The sequence below is a fragment of the Phyllobates terribilis genome, unplaced genomic scaffold, assembly GCF_046119375.1.
Source record: "Phyllobates terribilis strain yellow unplaced genomic scaffold, ASM4611937v1 Scaffold_11__3_contigs__length_659146591, whole genome shotgun sequence".
Classification (NCBI taxonomy): domain Eukaryota; kingdom Metazoa; phylum Chordata; class Amphibia; order Anura; family Dendrobatidae; genus Phyllobates; species Phyllobates terribilis.
In genome coordinates, this window is record NW_027362771.1 from 548,280,828 (window position 1) to 548,306,616 (window position 25,789).

The window sequence follows — 25,789 nt, forward strand, 5'->3', positions numbered from 1 at the left end:
AGGGGGCTCCATACTACACATCCAGACTGCTGTTATAGGAGGGGGCTCCAGACTACACATCCAGACTGCTGTTATAGGGGGGCTCCAGACTACACATCCAGACTCCTGTTATAGGGGGCTCCAGACTACACACCCAGACTGCTGTTATAGGGGGCTACAGACTGCACCTCCAGACTGCTGTTATAGGGGGCTCCAGACTACACATCCAGACTGCTGTTATAGGGGGCTACAGACTGCACCTCCAGACTGCTGTTATAGGGGGGCTCCAGACTACACATCCAGACTGCTGTTATAGGGGGGCTCCAGACTACACCTCCAGACTGCTGTTATAGGGGGGCTCCAGACTACACATCCAGACTGCTGTTATAGGGGACTCCAGACTACACATCCAGACTGCTGTTATAGGGGGGCTCCAGACTATACATCCAGACTGCTGTTATAGGGGGGCTCCAGACTACACATCCAGACTGCTGTTATAGGGGGCTCCAGACTACACACCCAGACTGCTGTTATAGGGGGGCTCCAGACTACACACCCAGACTGCTGTTATAGGGGGCTCCAGACTACACATCCAGACTGCTGTTATAGGGGGGCTCCAGACTATACACCCAGACTGCTGTTATAGGGGGCTCCAGACTAAACACCCATTCTGCTGTTATAGGGGGCTCCAGACTGCACATCCGCACTGCTGTTATAGGGGGGCTCCAGACTGCACATCCAGACTGCTGTTATAGGGGGGCTCCAGACTACACATCCAGACTGCTGTTATAGGGGGCCTCCAGACTACACATCCAGACTGCTGTTATAGGGGGGCTCCAGACTACACATCCAGACTGCTGTTATAGGGGGCTCCAGACTACACTTCCAGACTGCTGTTATAGGAGGGGGCTCCAGACTACACCTCCAGACTGCTGTTATAGGGGGGCTCCAGACTACACATCCAGACTGCTATTATAGGGGGGCTCCAGACTACACCTCCAGACTGCTGTTATAGGGGGCTCCAGACTACACATCCAGACTGCTGTTATAGGGGGCTCCAGACTACACCTCCAGACTGCTGTTATAGGAGGGGGCTCCAGACTACACCTCCAGACTGCTGTTATAGGGGGGCTCCAGACTACACATCCAGACTGCTGTTATAGGGGGGCTCCAGACTACACCTCCAGACTGCTGTTATAGGGGGGCTCCAGACTGCATATCCAGACTGCTGTTATAGGGGGCTCCAGACTACACATCCAGACTGCTGTTATAGGGGGGCACCAGACTACACCTCCAGACTGCTGTTATAGGGGGGCTCCAGACTACACATCCAGACTGCTGTTATAGGGGGCTCCAGACTACACACCCAGACTGCTGTTATAGGGGACTCCAGACTACACATCCAGACTGCTGTTATAGGGGGGCTCCAGACTATACATCCAGACTGCTGTTATAGGGGGGCTCCAGACTACACATCCAGACTGCTGTTATAGGGGGCTCCAGACTACACACCCAGACTGCTGTTATAGGGGGGCTCCAGACTACACACCCAGACTGCTGTTATAGGGGGCTCCAGACTACACATCCAGACTGCTGTTATAGGGGGGCTCCAGACTATACACCCAGACTGCTGTTATAGGGGGCTCTATACTAAACACCCATACTGCTGTTATAGGGGGCTCCAGACTGCACATCCGCACTGCTGTTACAGGGGGGCTCCAGACTACACATCCAGACTGCTGTTATAGGGGGGCTCCAGACTACACATCCAGACTGCTGTTATAGGGGGCCTCCAGACTACACATCCAGACTGCTGTTATAGGGGGGCTCCAGACTACACATCCAGACTGCTGTTATAGGGGGCTCCAGACTACACCTCCAGACTGCTGTTATAGGGGGGGTCCAGACTACACATCCAGACTGCTGTTATAGGGGGGCTCCAGACTACACCTCCAGACTGCTGTTATAGGGGGGCTCCAGACTGCATATCCAGACTGCTGTTATAGGGGGCTCCAGACTACACATCCAGACTGCTGTTATAGGGGGGCACCAGACTACACCTCCAGACTGCTGTTATAGGGGGGCTCCAGACTACACATCCAGACTGCTGTTATAGGGGGCTCCAGACTACACACCCAGACTGCTGTTATAGGGGGCTCCAGACTACACACCCAGACTGCTGTTATAGGGGCTCCAGACTACACATCCAGACTGCTGTTATAGGGGGGCTCCAGACCACACCCAGACTGCTTTTATAGGGGGCTCCAGACTACACATCCAGAGTGCTGTTATAGGGGGCTCCAGACTACACACCCAGACTGCTGTTATAGGGGGCTCCAGACTACACACCCAGACTGCTGTTATAGGGGGCTCCAGACTACACACCCAGACTGCTGTTATAGGGGGCTCCAGACTACACCTCCAGACTGCTGTTATAGGGGGGCTCCAGACTACACACCCAGACTGCTGTTATAGGGGGGCTCCAGACCACACCCAGACTGCTGTTATAGGGGGCTCCAGACTACACATCCAGACTGCTGTTATAGGGGGCTCCAGACTACACATCCAGACTGCTGTTATAGGGGGGCTCCAGACTACACATCCAGACTGCTGTTATAGGGGGGTTCCAGACTACACTTCCAGACTGCTGTTATAGGGGGGGTTCCAGACTGCACATCCAGTTTGCTGTTATAGGGGGGCTCCAGACTACACATCCAGACTGCTGTTATAGGGGGCTCCACACTACACATCCAGACTGCTGTTAAAGGGGGCTCCACACTACACATCCAGACTGCTGTTATAGGGGGCTCCATACTACATGGCCTGACTGCTGTTATAGGGGGTGCATCAGACTTCACATCCAGACTGCTGTTACAGGGGGGCTCCAGACTACACATCCAGACTGCTGTTAAAGGGGGCTCCACACTACACATCCAGACTGCTGTTATAGGGGGCTCCATACTACATGGCCTGACTGCAGTTATAGGGGGTGCATCAGACTTCACATCCAGACTGCTGTTACAGGGGGGCTCCACACTACACATCCAGACTGCTGTTAAAGGGGGCTCCACACTACACATCCAGACTGCTGTTATAGGGGGCTCCATACTACATGGCCTGACTGCTGTTATAGGGGGTGCATCAGACTTCACATCCAGACTGCTGTTACAGGGGGGCACCAGACTACACCTCCAGACTGCTGTTATAGGGGGGCTCCAGACTACACATCCAGACTGCTGTTATAGGGGGCTCCAGACTACACACCCAGACTGCTGTTATAGGGGACTCCAGACTACACATCCAGACTGCTGTTATAGGGGGGCTCCAGACTATACATCCAGACTGCTGTTATAGGGGGGCTCCAGACTACACATCCAGACTGCTGTTATAGGGGGCTCCAGACTACACACCCAGACTGCTGTTATAGGGGGGCTCCAGACTACACACCCAGACTGCTGTTATAGGGGGCTCCAGACTACACATCCAGACTGCTGTTATAGGGGGGCTCCAGACTATACACCCAGACTGCTGTTATAGGGGGCTCTATACTAAACACCCATACTGCTGTTATAGGGGGCTCCAGACTGCACATCTGCACTGCTGTTACAGGGGGGCTCCAGACTACACATCCAGACTGCTGTTATAGGGGGGCTCCAGACTACACATCCAGACTGCTGTTATAGGGGGCCTCCAGACTACACATCCAGACTGCTGTTATAGGGGGGCTCCAGACTACACATCCAGACTGCTGTTATAGGGGGCTCCAGACTACACCTCCAGACTGCTGTTATAGGGGGGGTCCAGACTACACATCCAGACTGCTGTTATAGGGGGGCTCCAGACTACACCTCCAGACTGCTGTTATAGGGGGGCTCCAGACTGCATATCCAGACTGCTGTTATAGGGGGCTCCAGACTACACATCCAGACTGCTGTTATAGGGGGGCACCAGACTACACCTCCAGACTGCTGTTATAGGGGGGCTCCAGACTACACATCCAGACTGCTGTTATAGGGGGCTCCAGACTACACACCCAGACTGCTGTTATAGGGGGCTCCAGACTACACACCCAGACTGCTGTTATAGGGGCTCCAGACTACACATCCAGACTGCTGTTATAGGGGGGCTCCAGACCACACCCAGACTGCTTTTATAGGGGGCTCCAGACTACACATCCAGAGTGCTGTTATAGGGGGCTCCAGACTACACACCCAGACTGCTGTTATAGGGGGCTCCAGACTACACACCCAGACTGCTGTTATAGGGGGCTCCAGACTACACACCCAGACTGCTGTTATAGGGGGCTCCAGACTACACCTCCAGACTGCTGTTATAGGGGGGCTCCAGACTACACACCCAGACTGCTGTTATAGGGGGGCTCCAGACCACACCCAGACTGCTGTTATAGGGGGCTCCAGACTACACATCCAGACTGCTGTTATAGGGGGCTCCAGACTACACATCCAGACTGCTGTTATAGGGGGGCTCCAGACTACACATCCAGACTGCTGTTATAGGGGGGTTCCAGACTACACTTCCAGACTGCTGTTATAGGGGGGGTTCCAGACTGCACATCCAGTTTGCTGTTATAGGGGGGCTCCAGACTACACATCCAGACTGCTGTTATAGGGGGCTCCACACTACACATCCAGACTGCTGTTAAAGGGGGCTCCACACTACACATCCAGACTGCTGTTATAGGGGGCTCCATACTACATGGCCTGACTGCTGTTATAGGGGGTGCATCAGACTTCACATCCAGACTGCTGTTACAGGGGGGCTCCAGACTACACATCCAGACTGCTGTTAAAGGGGGCTCCACACTACACATCCAGACTGCTGTTATAGGGGGCTCCATACTACATGGCCTGACTGCAGTTATAGGGGGTGCATCAGACTTCACATCCAGACTGCTGTTACAGGGGGGCTCCACACTACACATCCAGACTGCTGTTAAAGGGGGCTCCACACTACACATCCAGACTGCTGTTATAGGGGGCTCCATACTACATGGCCTGACTGCTGTTATAGGGGGTGCATCAGACTTCACATCCAGACTGCTGTTACAGGGGGGCTCCAGACTACACATCCAGACTGCTGTTATAGGGGGCTCCAGACTACACACCCAGACTGCTGTTATAGGGGGCTCCAGACTACACACCCCGACTGCTGTTATAGGGGCTCCAGACTACACCTCCAGACTGCTGTTATAGGGGGGCTCCAGACTACACACCCAGACTGCTGTTATAGGGGGGTTCCAGACCACACCCAGACTGCTGTTATAGGGGGCTCCAGACTACACATCCAGAGTGCTGTTATAGGGGGGCTCCAGACTACACATCCAGACTGCTGTTATAGGGGGGCTCCAGACTACACATCCAGACTGCTGTTATAGGGGGGTTCCAGACTACACTTCCAGACTGCTGTTATAGGGGGGGTTCCAGACTACACTTCCAGACTGCTGTTATAGGGGGGCTCCAGACTACACATCCAGACTGCTGTTATAGGTGGCTCCCGACTACACATCCATACTGCTGTTATAGGGGGCTCCAGACTACACATCCATACTGCTGTTATAGGGGGGCTCCAGACTGCACATCCAGTTTGCTATTATAGGGGGGCTCCAGACTACACATCCAGACTGCTGTTATAGGGGGCTCCACACTACACATCCAGACTGCTGTTAAAGGGGGCTCCACACTACACATCCAGACTGCTGTTATAGGGGGCTCCATACTACATGGCCTGACTGCTGTTATAGGGGGTGCATCAGACTTCACATCCAGACTGCTGTTACAGGGGGTCTCCAGACTACACATCCAGACTGCTGTTATAGGGGGCTCCAGACTACACACCCAGACTGCTGTTATAGGGGGGCTCCAGACTACACATCCAGACTGCTGTTATATTGGGCTCTAGACTACACATCCAGACTGCTGTTATAGGGGGCTCCAGACTACACATCGAGACTGTTGTTATAGGGGGGCTCCAGACTACACATCCAGACTGCTGTTATAGGGGGGTTCCAGACTACACTTCCAGACTGCTGTTATAGGGGGGGTTCCAGACTACACTTCCAGACTGCTGTTATAGGGGGCTCCAGACTACACATCCAGACTGCTGTTATAGGGGGCTCCAGACTACACATCCAGACTGCTGTTATAGGGGGCTCCAGACTACACATCCAGACTGCTGTTATAGGGGGGCTCCAGACTACACATCCAGACTGCTGTTATAGGGGGCTCCAGACTACACATCCAGACTGCTGTTATAGGGGGCTCCAGACTACACATCCAGACTGCTGTTATAGGGGGGCTCCAGACTACACATCCAGACTGCTGTTATAGGGGGCTACAGACTACACATCCAGACTGCTGTTATAGGGGACTCCAGACTACACCTCCAGACTGCTGTTATAGGGGGCTCCAGACTACACATCCAGACTGCTGTTATAGGGGGCTCCAGACTACACATCCAGACTGCTGTTATAGGGGGGCTCCAGACTACACATCCAGACTGCTGTTATAGGGGGCTACAGACTACACATCCAGACTGCTGTTATAGGGGGCTCCATACTACACATCCAGACTGCTGTTATAGGAGGGGGCTCCAGACTACACATCCAGACTGCTGTTATAGGGGGGCTCCAGACTACACATCCAGACTGCTGTTATAGGGGGCTCCAGACTACACACCCAGACTGCTGTTATAGGGGGCTACAGACTGCACCTCCAGACTGCTGTTATAGGGGGCTCCAGACTACACATCCAGACTGCTGTTATAGGGGGCTACAGACTGCACCTCCAGACTGCTGTTATAGGGGGGCTCCAGACTACACATCCAGACTGCTGTTATAGGGGGGCTCCAGACTACACCTCCAGACTGCTGTTATAGGGGGGCTCCAGACTACACATCCAGACTGCTGTTATAGGGGACTCCAGACTACACATCCAGACTGCTGTTATAGGGGGGCTCCAGACTATACATCCAGACTGCTGTTATAGGGGGGCTCCAGACTACACATCCAGACTGCTGTTATAGGGGGCTCCAGACTACACACCCAGACTGCTGTTATAGGGGGGCTCCAGACTACACACCCAGACTGCTGTTATAGGGGGCTCCAGACTACACATCCAGACTGCTGTTATAGGGGGGCTCCAGACTATACACCCAGACTGCTGTTATAGGGGGCTCCAGACTAAACACCCATACTGCTGTTATAGGGGGCTCCAGACTGCACATCCGCACTGCTGTTATAGGGGGGCTCCAGACTGCACATCCAGACTGCTGTTATAGGGGGGCTCCAGACTACACATCCAGACTGCTGTTATAGGGGGCCTCCAGACTACACATCCAGACTGCTGTTATAGGGGGGCTCCAGACTACACATCCAGACTGCTGTTATAGGGGGCTCCAGACTACACTTCCAGACTGCTGTTATAGGAGGGGGCTCCAGACTACACCTCCAGACTGCTGTTATAGGGGGGCTCCAGACTACACATCCAGACTGCTATTATAGGGGGGCTCCAGACTACACCTCCAGACTGCTGTTATAGGGGGCTCCAGACTACACATCCAGACTGCTGTTATAGGGGGCTCCAGACTACACCTCCAGACTGCTGTTATAGGAGGGGGCTCCAGACTACACCTCCAGACTGCTGTTATAGGGGGGCTCCAGACTACACATCCAGACTGCTGTTATAGGGGGGCTCCAGACTACACCTCCAGACTGCTGTTATAGGGGGGCTCCAGACTGCATATCCAGACTGCTGTTATAGGGGGCTCCAGACTACACATCCAGACTGCTGTTATAGGGGGGCACCAGACTACACCTCCAGACTGCTGTTATAGGGGGGCTCCAGACTACACATCCAGACTGCTGTTATAGGGGGCTCCAGACTACACACCCAGACTGCTGTTATAGGGGACTCCAGACTACACATCCAGACTGCTGTTATAGGGGGGCTCCAGACTATACATCCAGACTGCTGTTATAGGGGGGCTCCAGACTACACATCCAGACTGCTGTTATAGGGGGCTCCAGACTACACACCCAGACTGCTGTTATAGGGGGGCTCCAGACTACACACCCAGACTGCTGTTATAGGGGGCTCCAGACTACACATCCAGACTGCTGTTATAGGGGGGCTCCAGACTATACACCCAGACTGCTGTTATAGGGGGCTCTATACTAAACACCCATACTGCTGTTATAGGGGGCTCCAGACTGCACATCCGCACTGCTGTTACAGGGGGGCTCCAGACTACACATCCAGACTGCTGTTATAGGGGGGCTCCAGACTACACATCCAGACTGCTGTTATAGGGGGCCTCCAGACTACACATCCAGACTGCTGTTATAGGGGGGCTCCAGACTACACATCCAGACTGCTGTTATAGGGGGCTCCAGACTACACCTCCAGACTGCTGTTATAGGGGGGGTCCAGACTACACATCCAGACTGCTGTTATAGGGGGGCTCCAGACTACACCTCCAGACTGCTGTTATAGGGGGGCTCCAGACTGCATATCCAGACTGCTGTTATAGGGGGCTCCAGACTACACATCCAGACTGCTGTTATAGGGGGGCACCAGACTACACCTCCAGACTGCTGTTATAGGGGGGCTCCAGACTACACATCCAGACTGCTGTTATAGGGGGCTCCAGACTACACACCCAGACTGCTGTTATAGGGGGCTCCAGACTACACACCCAGACTGCTGTTATAGGGGCTCCAGACTACACATCCAGACTGCTGTTATAGGGGGGCTCCAGACCACACCCAGACTGCTTTTATAGGGGGCTCCAGACTACACATCCAGAGTGCTGTTATAGGGGGCTCCAGACTACACACCCAGACTGCTGTTATAGGGGGCTCCAGACTACACACCCAGACTGCTGTTATAGGGGGCTCCAGACTACACACCCAGACTGCTGTTATAGGGGGCTCCAGACTACACCTCCAGACTGCTGTTATAGGGGGGCTCCAGACTACACACCCAGACTGCTGTTATAGGGGGGCTCCAGACCACACCCAGACTGCTGTTATAGGGGGCTCCAGACTACACATCCAGACTGCTGTTATAGGGGGCTCCAGACTACACATCCAGACTGCTGTTATAGGGGGGCTCCAGACTACACATCCAGACTGCTGTTATAGGGGGGTTCCAGACTACACTTCCAGACTGCTGTTATAGGGGGGGTTCCAGACTGCACATCCAGTTTGCTGTTATAGGGGGGCTCCAGACTACACATCCAGACTGCTGTTATAGGGGGCTCCACACTACACATCCAGACTGCTGTTAAAGGGGGCTCCACACTACACATCCAGACTGCTGTTATAGGGGGCTCCATACTACATGGCCTGACTGCTGTTATAGGGGGTGCATCAGACTTCACATCCAGACTGCTGTTACAGGGGGGCTCCAGACTACACATCCAGACTGCTGTTAAAGGGGGCTCCACACTACACATCCAGACTGCTGTTATAGGGGGCTCCATACTACATGGCCTGACTGCAGTTATAGGGGGTGCATCAGACTTCACATCCAGACTGCTGTTACAGGGGGGCTCCACACTACACATCCAGACTGCTGTTAAAGGGGGCTCCACACTACACATCCAGACTGCTGTTATAGGGGGCTCCATACTACATGGCCTGACTGCTGTTATAGGGGGTGCATCAGACTTCACATCCAGACTGCTGTTACAGGGGGGCACCAGACTACACCTCCAGACTGCTGTTATAGGGGGGCTCCAGACTACACATCCAGACTGCTGTTATAGGGGGCTCCAGACTACACACCCAGACTGCTGTTATAGGGGACTCCAGACTACACATCCAGACTGCTGTTATAGGGGGGCTCCAGACTATACATCCAGACTGCTGTTATAGGGGGGCTCCAGACTACACATCCAGACTGCTGTTATAGGGGGCTCCAGACTACACACCCAGACTGCTGTTATAGGGGGGCTCCAGACTACACACCCAGACTGCTGTTATAGGGGGCTCCAGACTACACATCCAGACTGCTGTTATAGGGGGGCTCCAGACTATACACCCAGACTGCTGTTATAGGGGGCTCTATACTAAACACCCATACTGCTGTTATAGGGGGCTCCAGACTGCACATCCGCACTGCTGTTACAGGGGGGCTCCAGACTACACATCCAGACTGCTGTTATAGGGGGGCTCCAGACTACACATCCAGACTGCTGTTATAGGGGGCCTCCAGACTACACATCCAGACTGCTGTTATAGGGGGGCTCCAGACTACACATCCAGACTGCTGTTATAGGGGGCTCCAGACTACACCTCCAGACTGCTGTTATAGGGGGGGTCCAGACTACACATCCAGACTGCTGTTATAGGGGGGCTCCAGACTACACCTCCAGACTGCTGTTATAGGGGGGCTCCAGACTGCATATCCAGACTGCTGTTATAGGGGGCTCCAGACTACACATCCAGACTGCTGTTATAGGGGGGCACCAGACTACACCTCCAGACTGCTGTTATAGGGGGGCTCCAGACTACACATCCAGACTGCTGTTATAGGGGGCTCCAGACTACACACCCAGACTGCTGTTATAGGGGGCTCCAGACTACACACCCAGACTGCTGTTATAGGGGCTCCAGACTACACATCCAGACTGCTGTTATAGGGGGGCTCCAGACCACACCCAGACTGCTTTTATAGGGGGCTCCAGACTACACATCCAGAGTGCTGTTATAGGGGGCTCCAGACTACACACCCAGACTGCTGTTATAGGGGGCTCCAGACTACACACCCAGACTGCTGTTATAGGGGGCTCCAGACTACACACCCAGACTGCTGTTATAGGGGGCTCCAGACTACACCTCCAGACTGCTGTTATAGGGGGGCTCCAGACTACACACCCAGACTGCTGTTATAGGGGGGCTCCAGACCACACCCAGACTGCTGTTATAGGGGGCTCCAGACTACACATCCAGACTGCTGTTATAGGGGGCTCCAGACTACACATCCAGACTGCTGTTATAGGGGGGCTCCAGACTACACATCCAGACTGCTGTTATAGGGGGGTTCCAGACTACACTTCCAGACTGCTGTTATAGGGGGGGTTCCAGACTGCACATCCAGTTTGCTGTTATAGGGGGGCTCCAGACTACACATCCAGACTGCTGTTATAGGGGGCTCCACACTACACATCCAGACTGCTGTTAAAGGGGGCTCCACACTACACATCCAGACTGCTGTTATAGGGGGCTCCATACTACATGGCCTGACTGCTGTTATAGGGGGTGCATCAGACTTCACATCCAGACTGCTGTTACAGGGGGGCTCCAGACTACACATCCAGACTGCTGTTAAAGGGGGCTCCACACTACACATCCAGACTGCTGTTATAGGGGGCTCCATACTACATGGCCTGACTGCAGTTATAGGGGGTGCATCAGACTTCACATCCAGACTGCTGTTACAGGGGGGCTCCACACTACACATCCAGACTGCTGTTAAAGGGGGCTCCACACTACACATCCAGACTGCTGTTATAGGGGGCTCCATACTACATGGCCTGACTGCTGTTATAGGGGGTGCATCAGACTTCACATCCAGACTGCTGTTACAGGGGGGCTCCAGACTACACATCCAGACTGCTGTTATAGGGGGCTCCAGACTACACACCCAGACTGCTGTTATAGGGGGCTCCAGACTACACACCCCGACTGCTGTTATAGGGGCTCCAGACTACACCTCCAGACTGCTGTTATAGGGGGGCTCCAGACTACACACCCAGACTGCTGTTATAGGGGGGTTCCAGACCACACCCAGACTGCTGTTATAGGGGGCTCCAGACTACACATCCAGAGTGCTGTTATAGGGGGGCTCCAGACTACACATCCAGACTGCTGTTATAGGGGGGCTCCAGACTACACATCCAGACTGCTGTTATAGGGGGGTTCCAGACTACACTTCCAGACTGCTGTTATAGGGGGGGTTCCAGACTACACTTCCAGACTGCTGTTATAGGGGGGCTCCAGACTACACATCCAGACTGCTGTTATAGGTGGCTCCCGACTACACATCCATACTGCTGTTATAGGGGGCTCCAGACTACACATCCATACTGCTGTTATAGGGGGGCTCCAGACTGCACATCCAGTTTGCTATTATAGGGGGGCTCCAGACTACACATCCAGACTGCTGTTATAGGGGGCTCCACACTACACATCCAGACTGCTGTTAAAGGGGGCTCCACACTACACATCCAGACTGCTGTTATAGGGGGCTCCATACTACATGGCCTGACTGCTGTTATAGGGGGTGCATCAGACTTCACATCCAGACTGCTGTTACAGGGGGTCTCCAGACTACACATCCAGACTGCTGTTATAGGGGGCTCCAGACTACACACCCAGACTGCTGTTATAGGGGGGCTCCAGACTACACATCCAGACTGCTGTTATATTGGGCTCTAGACTACACATCCAGACTGCTGTTATAGGGGGCTCCAGACTACACATCCAGACTGTTGTTATAGGGGGGCTCCAGACTACACATCCAGACTGCTGTTATAGGGGGGTTCCAGACTACACTTCCAGACTGCTGTTATAGGGGGGGTTCCAGACTACACTTCCAGACTGCTGTTATAGGGGGCTCCAGACTACACATCCAGACTGCTGTTATAGGGGGCTCCAGACTACACATCCAGACTGCTGTTATAGGGGGCTCCAGACTACACATCCAGACTGCTGTTATAGGGGGGCTCCAGACTACACATCCAGACTGCTGTTATAGGGGGCTCCAGACTACACATCCAGACTGCTGTTATAGGGGGCTCCAGACTACACATCCAGACTGCTGTTATAGGGGGGCTCCAGACTACACATCCAGACTGCTGTTATAGGGGGCTACAGACTACACATCCAGACTGCTGTTATAGGGGACTCCAGACTACACCTCCAGACTGCTGTTATAGGGGGCTCCAGACTACACATCCAGACTGCTGTTATAGGGGGCTCCAGACTACACATCCAGACTGCTGTTATAGGGGGGCTCCAGACTACACATCCAGACTGCTGTTATAGGGGGCTACAGACTACACATCCAGACTGCTGTTATAGGGGGCTCCATACTACACATCCAGACTGCTGTTATAGGATGGGGCTCCAGACTACACATCCAGACTGCTGTTATAGGGGGGCTCCAGACTACACATCCAGACTGCTGTTATAGGGGGCTCCAGACTACACACCCAGACTGCTGTTATAGGGGGCTACAGACTGCACCTCCAGACTGCTGTTATAGGGGGCTCCAGACTACACATCCAGACTGCTGTTATAGGGGGCTACAGATTGCACCTCCAGACTGCTGTTATAGGGGGGCTCCAGACTACACATCCAGACTGCTGTTATAGGGGGGCTCCAGACTACACCTCCAGACTGCTGTTATAGGGGGGCTCCAGACTACACATCCAGACTGCTGTTATAGGGGACTCCAGACTACACATCCAGACTGCTGTTATAGGGGGGCTCCAGACTATACATCCAGACTGCTGTTATAGGGGGGCTCCAGACTACACATCCAGACTGCTGTTATAGGGGGCTCCAGACTACACACCCAGACTGCTGTTATAGGGGGGCTCCAGACTACACACCCAGACTGCTGTTATAGGGGGCTCCAGACTACACATCCAGACTGCTGTTATAGGGGGGCTCCAGACTATACACCCAGACTGCTGTTATAGGGGGCTCCAGACTAAACACCCATACTGCTGTTATAGGGGGCTCCAGACTGCACATCCGCACTGCTGTTATAGGGGGGCTCCAGACTGCACATCCAGACTGCTGTTATAGGGGGGCTCCAGACTACACATCCAGACTGCTGTTATAGGGGGCCTCCAGACTACACATCCAGACTGCTGTTATAGGGGGGCTCCAGACTACACATCCAGACTGCTGTTATAGGGGGCTCCAGACTACACTTCCAGACTGCTGTTATAGGAGGGGGCTCCAGACTACACCTCCAGACTGCTGTTATAGGGGGGCTCCAGACTACACATCCAGACTGCTATTATAGGGGGGCTCCAGACTACACCTCCAGACTGCTGTTATAGGGGGCTCCAGACTACACATCCAGACTGCTGTTATAGGGGGCTCCAGACTACACCTCCAGACTGCTGTTATAGGAGGGGGCTCCAGACTACACCTCCAGACTGCTGTTATAGGGGGGCTCCAGACTACACATCCAGACTGCTGTTATAGGGGGGCTCCAGACTACACCTCCAGACTGCTGTTATAGGGGGGCTCCAGACTGCATATCCAGACTGCTGTTATAGGGGGCTCCAGACTACACATCCAGACTGCTGTTATAGGGGGGCACCAGACTACACCTCCAGACTGCTGTTATAGGGGGGCTCCAGACTACACATCCAGACTGCTGTTATAGGGGGCTCCAGACTACACACCCAGACTGCTGTTATAGGGGACTCCAGACTACACATCCAGACTGCTGTTATAGGGGGGCTCCAGACTATACATCCAGACTGCTGTTATAGGGGGGCTCCAGACTACACATCCAGACTGCTGTTATAGGGGGCTCCAGACTACACACCCAGACTGCTGTTATAGGGGGGCTCCAGACTACACACCCAGACTGCTGTTATAGGGGGCTCCAGACTACACATCCAGACTGCTGTTATAGGGGGGCTCCAGACTATACACCCAGACTGCTGTTATAGGGGGCTCTATACTAAACACCCATACTGCTGTTATAGGGGGCTCCAGACTGCACATCCGCACTGCTGTTACAGGGGGGCTCCAGACTACACATCCAGACTGCTGTTATAGGGGGGCTCCAGACTACACATCCAGACTGCTGTTATAGGGGGCCTCCAGACTACACATCCAGACTGCTGTTATAGGGGGGCTCCAGACTACACATCCAGACTGCTGTTATAGGGGGCTCCAGACTACACCTCCAGACTGCTGTTATAGGGGGGGTCCAGACTACACATCCAGACTGCTGTTATAGGGGGGCTCCAGACTACACCTCCAGACTGCTGTTATAGGGGGGCTCCAGACTGCATATCCAGACTGCTGTTATAGGGGGCTCCAGACTACACATCCAGACTGCTGTTATAGGGGGGCACCAGACTACACCTCCAGACTGCTGTTATAGGGGGGCTCCAGACTACACATCCAGACTGCTGTTATAGGGGGCTCCAGACTACACACCCAGACTGCTGTTATAGCGGGCTCCAGACTACACACCCAGACTGCTGTTATAGGGGCTCCAGACTACACATCCAGACTGCTGTTATAGGGTGCTCCAGACTACACATCCAGACTGCTGTTATAGGGGGGCTCCAGACCACACCCAGACTGCTTTTATAGGGGGCTCCAGACTACACATCCAGAGTGCTGTTATAGGGGGGCTCCAGACTGCACATCCACACTGCTGTTATAGGGGGCTCCAGACTACACATCCAGACTGCTGTTATAGGGGGGTTCCAGACTACACCTCCAGACTGCTGTTATAGGGGGGGTTCCAGACTACACTTCCAGACTGCTGTTATAGGGGGGCTCCAGACTACACATCCAGACTGCTGTTATAGGTGGCTCCCGACTACACATCCATACTGCTGTTATAGGGGGCTCCAGACTACACATCCATACTGCTGTTATAGGGGGGCTCCAGACTGCACATCCAGTTTGCTGTTATAGGGGGGCTCCAGACTACACATCCAGACTGCTGTTATAGGGGGCTCCACACTACACATCCAGACTGCTGTTAAAGGGGGCTCCACACTACACATTCAGACTGCTGTTATAGGGGGCTCCATACTACATGGCCTGACTGCTGTTATAGGGGGTGCATCAGACTTCACATCCAGACTGCTGTTACAGGGGGGCTCCAGACTACACATCCAGACTGCTGTTATAGGGGGCTCCAGACTACACACCCAGACTGCTGTTATAGGGGGCTCCTGACTACACACCCCGACTGCTGTTATAGGGGCTCCAGACTACACCTCCAGACTGCTGTTATAGGGGGGCTCCAGACTACACACCCAGACTGCTGTTATAGGGGGGTTCCAGACCACACCCAGACTGCTGTTATAGGGGGCTCCAGACTACACATCCAGAGTGCTGTTATAGGGGGGCTCCAGACTACACATCCAGACTGCTGTTATAGGGGGGCTCCAGACTACACATCCAGACTGCTGTTATAGGGGGGTTCCAGACTACACTTCCAGACTGCTGTTATAGGGGGGATTCCAGACTACACTTCCAGACTGCTGTTATAGGGGGGCTCCAGACTACACATCCAGACTGCTGTTATAGGTGGCTCCCGACTACACATCCATACTGCTGTTATAGGGGGCTCCAGACTACACATCCATACTGCTGTTATAGGGGGGCTCCAGACTGCACATCCAGACTGCTGTTATAGGGGGCTCCACACTACACATCCAGACTGCTGTTATAGGGGGCTCCACACTACACATCCAGACTGCTGTTAAAGGGGGCTCCACACTACACATCCAGACTGCTGTTATAGGGGGCTCCATACTACATGGCCTGACTGCTGTTATAGGGGGTGCATCAGACTTCACATCCAGACTGCTGTTACAGGGGGTCTCCAGACTACACATCCAGACTGCTGTTATAGGGGGCTCCAGACTACACACCCAGACTGCTGTTATAGGGGGGCTCCAGACTACACATCCAGACTGCTGTTATATTGGGCTCTAGACTACACATCCAGACTGCTGTTATAGGGGGGTTCCAGACTACACTTCCAGACTGCTGTTATAGGGGGGGTTCCAGACTACACTTCCAGACTGCTGTTATAGGGGGCTCCAGACTACATATCCAGACTGCTGTTATATTGGGGTACCAGACTACACATCCAGACTTCTGTTATAGGTGGCTCTCGACTACACATCCATACTGCTGTTATAGGGGGGCTCCAGACTGCACATCCAGACTGCTGTTATAGGGGGGCTCCAGACTACACATCCAGACTGCTGTTATAGGGGGCTCCACACTACACATCCAGACTGCTGTTATAGGGGGCTCCACACTACACATCCAGACTGCTGTTATAGGGACTCCAGACTACACATCCAGACTGCTGTTATAGGGGGCTACAGACTGCACCTCCAGACTGCTGTTATAGGGGGCTCCAGACTACACCTCCAGACTGCTTATATAGGGGGCTCCAGACTACACCTCCAGACTGCTTATATAGGGGGCTCCAGACTACACCTCCAGACTGCTGTTATAGGGGGCTACAGACTGCACCTCCAGACTGCTGTTATAGGGGGGCTCCAGACTACACATCCAGACTGCTGTTATAGGGGGGCTCCAGACTACACCTCCAGACTGCTGTTATAGGGGGGCTCCAGACTACACATCCAGACTGCTGTTATAGGGGTGCTCCAGACTACACATCCAGACTGCTGTTATAGGGGGGCTCCAGACTACACATCCAGACTGCTGTTATAGGGGGCTCCAGACTACACACCCAGACTGCTGTTATAGGGGGGCTCCAGACTACACACCCAGACTGCTGTTATAGGGGGGCTCCAGACTACACATCCAGACTGTTGTTACAGGGGCGCTCCAGACTACACATCCAGACTGCTGTTATAGGGGGGTTCCAGACTACACTTCCAGACTGCTGTTATAGGGGGGGTTCCAGACTACACTTCCAGACTGCTGTTATAGGGGGCTCCAGACTACATATCCAGACTGCTGTTATATTGGGGTACCAGACTACACATCCAGACTTCTGTTATAGGTGGCTCCTGACTACACATCCATACTGCTGTTATAGGGGGGCTCCAGACTGCACATCCAGACTGCTGTTATAGGGGGGCTCCAGACTACACATCCAGACTGCTGTTATAGGGGGCTCCACACTACACATCCAGACTGCTGTTATAGGGGGCTCCACACTACACATCCAGGCTGCTGTTATAGGGGGCTACAGACTGCACCTCCAGACTGCTGTTATAGGGGGCTACAGACTACACCTCCAGACTGCTGTTATAGGGGGCTCCAGACTACACCTCCAGACTGCTGTTATAGGGGGGCTCCAGACTACACATCCAGACTGCTGTTATATGGGGGCTCCAGACTACACATCCACACTGCTGTTATAGGGGGGCTCCAGACTACACATCCAGACTGCTGTTATAGGGGGGCTCCAGACTACACCTCCAGACTGCTGTTATAGGGGGCTCCAGACTACACATCCAGACTGCTGTTATAGGGGGGCTCCAGACCACACCCAGACTGCTGTTATAGGGGGCTCCAGACTACACATCCAGAGTGCTGTTATAGGGGGGCTCCAGACTACACATCCAGACTGCTGTTATAGGGGGCGCTCCAGACTACACATCCAGACTGCTGTTATAGGGGGCTACAGTCTGCACCTCCAGACTGCTGTTATAGGGGGGCTCCAGACTACACATCCAGACTGCTGTTATAGGGGGGCTCCAGACTACACATCCAGACTGCTGTTATAGGGGGCGCTCCAGACTACACATCCAGACTGCTGTTATAGGGGGCTACAGACTGCACCTCCAGAATGCTGTTATAGGGGGGCTCCAGACTACACATCCAGACTGCTGTTATAGGGGGGCTCCAGACTACACCTCCAGACTGCTGTTATAGGGGGGCTCCAGACTACACATCCAGACTGCTGTTATAGGGGGGCTCCAGACTACACATCCAGACTGCTGTTATAGGGGGGCTCCAGACTACACATCCAGACTGCTGTTATAGGGGGCTCCAGACTACACACCCAGACTGCTGTTATAGGGGGGCTCCAGACTACACACCCAGACTGCTGTTACAGGGGGGCTCCAGACTACACATCCAGACTGCTGTTATAGGGGGGCTCCAGACTACACATCCAGACTGTTGTTATAGGGAGCCTCCAGACTACACATCCAGACTGCTGTTATAGGGGGGCTCCAGACTACACATCCAGACTGCTGTTATAGGGGGCTCCAGACTACACCTCCAGACTGCTGTTATAGGGGGGCTCCAGACTACACCTCCAGACTGCTGTTATAGGGGGGCTCCAGACTACATATCCAGACTGCTGTTATAGGGGGCTCCAGACTACACATCCAGACTGCTGTTATAGGGGGGCTCCAGAGTACACCTCCAGACTGCTGTTATAGGGGGGCTCCAGACTACACATCCAGACTGCTGTTATAGGGGGCTCCAGACTACACCTCCAGACTGCTGTTATAGGGGGCTCCAGACTACACATCCAGAGTGCTGTTATAGGGGGGCTCCAGACTACACATCCACACTGCTGTTATAGGGGGGCTCCAGACTACACCTCCAGACTGCTGTTATAGGGGGCTCCAGACTACACATCCAGACTGCTGTTATAGGGGGGCTCCAGACCACACCCAGACTGCTGTTATAGGGGGCTCCAGACTACACCTCCAGACTGCTGTTATAGGGGGCTCCAGACTACACATCCAGAGTGCTGTTATAGGGGGGCTCCAGACTACACATCCAGACTGCTGTTATAGGGGGGCTCCAGACTGCACATCCACACTGCTGTTATAGGGGCTCCAGAATACACACCCAGACTGCTGTTATAGGGGCTCCAGACTACATACCCAGACTGCTGTTATAGGGGGCTCCAGACTACACCTCCAGACTGCTGTTATAGGGGGCTCCAGACTACACATCCAGACTGCTGTTATAGGGGGGCTCCAGACCACACCCAGACTGCTGTTATAGGGGGCTCCAGACTACACATCCAGAGTGCTGTTATAGGGGGGCTCCAGACTACACCTCCAGACTGCTGTTATAGGGGGGCTCCAGACTACACACCCAGACTGCTGTTATAGGGGGTCTCCAGACCACACCCAGACTGCTGTTATAGGGGGCTCCAGACTACACATCCAGACTGCTGTTATAGGGGGGCTCCAGACTACACATCCAGACTGCTGTTATAGGGGGCTCCAGACTACACATCCAGACTGCTGTTATAGGGGGGCTCCAGACCACACCCAGACTGCTGTTATAGGGGGGCTCCAGACTACACATCCACACTGCTGTTATAGGGGGGCTCCAGACTACACATCCAGACTGCTGTTATAGGGGGCTCCAGACTACACATCCAGAGTGCTGTTATAGGGGGGCTCCAGACTACACCTCCAGACTGCTGTTATAGGGGGGCTCCAGACTACACATCCACACTGCTGTTATAGGGGGGCTCCAGACTACACATCCAGACTGCTGTTATAGGGGGCTCCAGACTACACATCCAGACTGCTGTTATAGGGGGGCTCCAGACCACACCCAGACTGCTGTTATAGGGGGCTCCAGACTACACATCCAGAGTGCTGTTATAGGGGGGCTCCAGACTACACATCCAGACTGCTGTTATAGGGGGGCTCCAGACTACACATCCACACTGCTGTTATAGGGGCTCCAGAATACACACCCAGACTGCTGTTATAGGGGCTCCAGACTACACATCCAGACTGCTGTTATAGAGGGCTCCAGACTACACACCCAGACTGCTGTTATAGGGGGCTCCAGACTACACCTCCAGACTGCTGTTATAGGGGGGCTCCAGACTACACACCCAGACTGCTGTTATAGGGGGTCTCCAGACCACACCCAGACTGCTGTTATAGGGGGCTCTAGACTACACATCCAGAGTGCTGTTATAGGGGAGCTCCAGACTACACATCCAGACTGCTGTTATAGGCGGGCTCCAGACTACACATCCACACTGCTGTTATAGGGGGGCTCCAGACTACACATCCAGACTGCTGTTATAGGGGGCTCTAGACTACACATCCAGACTGCTGTTATAGGGGGCTCCAGACCACACCCAGACTGCTGTTATAAGGGGCTCCAGACTACACATCCAGACTGCTGTTATAGGGGGGCTCCAGACTACACATCCAGACTGCTGTTATAGGGGGGCTCCAGACTGCACATCCACACTGCTGTTATAGGGGCTCCAGAATACACACCCAGACTGCTGTTATAGGGGCTCCAGACTACACATCCAGACTGCTGTTATAGGGGGCTCCAGACTACACACCCAGACTGCTGTTATAGGGGGCTCCTGACTACACCTCCAGACTGCTGTTATAGGGGGGCTCCAGACTACACACCCAGACTGCTGTTATAGGGGGTCTCCAGACCACACCCAGACTGCTGTTATAGGGGGCTCCAGACTACACATCCAGAGTGCTGTTATAGGGGGGCTCCAGACTACACATCCAGACTGCTGTTATAGGGGGGCTCCAGACTACACATCCAGACTGTTGTTATAGGGGGGCTCCAGACTACACATCCAGACTGCTGTTATAGGGGGGTTCCAGACTACACTTCCAAACTGCTGTTATAGGGGGGGTTCCAGACTACACTTCCAGACTGCTGTTATAGGGGGGCTCCAGACTGCATATCCAGACTGCTGTTATAGGTGGCTCCCGACTACACATCCATACTGCTGTTATAGGGGGGCTCCAGACTGCACATCCATACTGCTGTTATAGGGGGGCTCCAGACTGCACATCCAGTTTGCTGTTATAGGGGGGCTCCACACTACACATCCAGACTGTTGTTATAGGGGACTCCACACTACACATCCAGACTGCTGTTATAGGGGGCTCCATACTACATGGCCTGACTGCTGTTATAGGGGGTGCTTCAGACTTCACATCCAGACTGCTGTTACAGGGGGGCTCCAGACTACACATCCAGACTGCTGTTATAGGGGGCTCCAGACTACACACCCAGACTGCTGTTATAGGGGGGCTCCAGACTACACATCCAGACTGCTGTTATATTGGGCTCCAGACTACACACCCAGACTGCTGTTATAGGGGGGCTCCAGACTACACATCCAGACTGTTGTTATAGGGGGGCTCCAGACTACACATCCAGACTGCTGTTATAGGGGGGTTCCAGACTACACTTCCAGACTGCTCTTATAGGGAGCTCCAGACTACATATCCAGACTGCTGTTATAGGGGGGCTCCAGACTACACATCCAGACTGCTGTTATAGGGGGGCTCCAGACTGCACCTCCAGACTGCTGTTATATTGGGGTACCAGACTACACATCCAGACTTGTTATAGGTGGCTCCCGACTACACATCCATACTGCTGTTATAGGGGGGCTCCAGACTGCACATCCAGACTGCTGTTATAGGGGGGCTCCAGACTACACATCCAGACTGCTGTTATAGGGGGCTCCACACTACACATCCAGACTGCTGTTATAGGGGGCTCCAGACTACACATCCAGATTGCTGTTATAGGGGGCTCCAGACTACATGGCCTGACTGCTGTTTTAGGGGGCTCCAGACTACACATCCAGACTGCTGTTATAGGGGGCTCCACACTACACATCCAGACTGCTGTTATAGGGGGCTCCACACTACACATCCAGACTGCTGTTTTAGGGGGCTCCAGACTACACATCCAGATTGCTGTTATAGGGGGCTCCAGACTACACATCCAGATTGCTGTTATAGGGGGCTCCATACTACACCTCCAGACTGCTGTTATAGGGGGGCTCCAGACCACACCCAGACTGCTGTTATAGGGGGCGTTTCAGACTTCACACCCAGACTGCTGTTATAGGGGGCTCCACACTACACATCCAGACTGCTGTTTTAGGGGGCTCCAGACTACACATCCAGATTGCTGTTATAGGGGGCTCCATACTACACATCCAGATTGCTGTTATAGGGGGGCTCCAGACCACACCCAGACTGCTGTTATAGGGGGCGTTTCAGACTTCACACCCAGACTGCTGTTATAGGGGGGCTCCAGACTACACCTCCAGACTTTTAAAAATGGCCTTAGACATAGTTTATATTTTTCTTGCTTTCTGCAGTCACCACTAGGGGGAGTTTAGGAGGTTGCAGTTCATACATTGCGTTCAATATTGAATCAGTATTCAGTAACTTGAAAAGCTCCCTCTAGTGGTGGCTTCAGACAGAAATGCATCGTTTGACGATACATCCAAAGAGGCAACTTTTAATAAAGTGGAACTCTTCTCACTGTACATACTAAAAATCTAATAGCAAATAAGGCTTTAACTAAGAACCCTACAGAAACCAGCGGAGATCCCATACAAAAGCACGTAGGAATTCCCTTGTTAAATCTTTAACTCTTAATTAATCTTACTGTCCGCAATATTATGCTAAACAAACCATCAGCGATTTATTGTACATTACAGTGCAATCGTTTTCATCATTACACTTGGGCTTTAAAAACTTTCTCTTGGTGCTATAAAGTGTGTTAATTAGATGTTAGTTTTGCACATCGTTGTATAAACAGAGATAATTAGCGGGTTTCATTAGGTTTCCATTGACAGATAATTAGCGTTCATTTACAACGAGAATGCTTTTAGTCATAGTCGGCTTTGCTGTGTTACTTACATGCCGTCTTTGCATTTCATTGACCCCTTTTTTACAATGAGACATTATTGATATAGCTTAGCAAGTGGTTTTAGACCTGGTCAGGTGTCTCCGTGATGGAACAGTAAGTTTTTAGTACAGCTACAATCAAAATTATTAAACCTTTCCACCTCCCCAATTGCAAACCAGGTTTATTAACAAAAGTAACAAACTTTCTGCTGTTTACAATAAGCCAAACAAGAACAATGTAAATAACACAAGTAATATTACAAGTGGTTTCTCAAAAACTGGACGCAAAGTGGCACTTTTATTTACTACTGCAGTCGGAGAATTATTCACCTCTTCACGATCAGCATCTTTAGTACTTAGTAGAGCACCTCTGGCTGTTGTAACCTGCTGCAGACTTGATGCTTGGTCAGACACCAGCTTGTGGCAGCGTTCCTGATGAATCTAGGCCCAATCCTCATGGTCCATGGCCTCTTGGGTTTCTGTGCACCAACTCCCTTCCTCAAATGCCACCAAAGATTTTCTATTGGGTTAAAATTAATTGTGAAGGCAACCCCTGAATCTTTCAGGACTTTTTCTGACACTGAGCCTTTGTGGATTTTGAGGATTGCTTGAGATCATTGTCATGTTGGAAGATTTAATGACACTCAAGCTTCAGCTTCCTTACAAAAGACATGATGTTTTCTCTTAAGACTTCCTGATACTTGATTGAATCCATCTTGTCCTCCACACCCTGTAGGTTTCCAGTGCCAGAGGAAGCAAAGCAGCTTCTATGTAGGCATCACTGGGCCATCACCATGCTTCACTATAGACAATACTGGGCCACCACCATGCTTCACTATAGACAATACTGGGCCACCACCATGCTTCACTATAGACATCACAGAGCCATTGCCTTGTTTTACTATAATGATCACCAAGCCACCACTATGTTAAACTGTAGTCATCACTGAGCCTTCCCCATGCTTCACTGTAGGCATCACTGAGCCATCACCATGCTTCACAGTAGACATTACTGAGCCCTCACCATGCTTCATTATAGGCATCACAGAGCCATTGACATGTTTCACTATAATGATCACCAAGCTATCACCATGGTCCACTGTAGTCATCACTGAGCCATCACCATGCTTCACAGTAGACATTACTGAGCCACCACCCTACTGCACTATAGGCATCACAGAACCATTGCCGTGTTTCACTATAGGGATCATTGAGCCACCACCATTTTTTACTGTAGGCATCACCGAGCTACCACCATGCTTTACTACAGACATCACCAAGCCATTGCCATGCTTCACTGTAGGCAGGGTGTTCTTTTCAGCACATGCTTCATTCTTTCTCCTCCAAGCATGCCATGGCCAAAAAGTTTAAATTTGTATTACCACTCTACAGAATCTCAAAACTTCTTTGTGTAAGGCAATAATCACCTAACTTTTTGGACCTTGCTCTCATACAACCCAAAAATATTAGTAACCTTGAGGCCATTGCTCGTGATGAATGTTTGGCTATACATCACGTTTGCAGCTGGTCCTAACAGTCAGAGGTGCTCTACTAAGTGCTAAAGACGCTTGTCATGATGGGGCAAGTAATTCTGAGATTGCAGTAGTCAGTAAAAGTTGTATTTTATAATGTATTTTTTAGAAACCACTTGTAATATTAGTTTTGTTGAGCTTATTTGATGAGGCTCGGGGGCAGCAGGAGGGACCCACTTGTCCCAGCAGAAGTGATCCATTACCAGTTCTTTAAATCCAGTGAAATCTTCTTATATGATGATTGTCATAGGAAAGCTACAAACACAGTCAGGATTTGATAAGAATGGGCCCAATCCTTTTTGGGTTTCCATGTGTCTATGGTATATCTGCATCAGAAAACTGAGTGTTGGCTTTGGATTTTTACGTCGGATTCGACATAGGGAAACCCTTCACTTGTTAATGGAAGTTAAAGGGGTTGTCCCAAAAACCGCATTCAATACTTGTCCACAGATGTTGATCGCTGATACCCAAACTGATCACAAGAGCTGGGGTCCCAAAGTGTCCCGTGTGAATGGGGCAGTATTGAGGGTGTGCATCCACCACTCTTATGGACATTGAATGGAGCAATAGTCGCACATGAGCAGGTTTTTGGTTTAGCGGTGACCTAAGTAGAGTTCTCAGCACCCAATGATCATACATTTATCACCTATCATGTGCATTAGTAGTAAATGTTATCGATGGGACTATCCCTTTGTGTGTTACCTTTCTTCTTGCAACTGAACTAACGGGAGTATAAAGATGGTCACTCATGTTCCTCCAGTTTCTTTGGCAAACATGTTGTCTGATGATGGCGTCCAGGTGCCAACATGGTTTGTCTAGTCAGGTCCTGGAGGAAAAAGTTTGAGAAGTTTTCATCT

The 25,789-nt window shown here is 52.3% G+C and overlaps 1 protein-coding gene across 24 annotated transcripts in view; it reads left to right on the plus strand.

Moving 5' to 3' along the window:
• Nucleotides 1-25,789, plus strand: part of ANK1 (ankyrin 1) — a 312,183-nt gene that overhangs the window by 204,094 nt on the left and 82,300 nt on the right. The window lies entirely within an intron of this gene.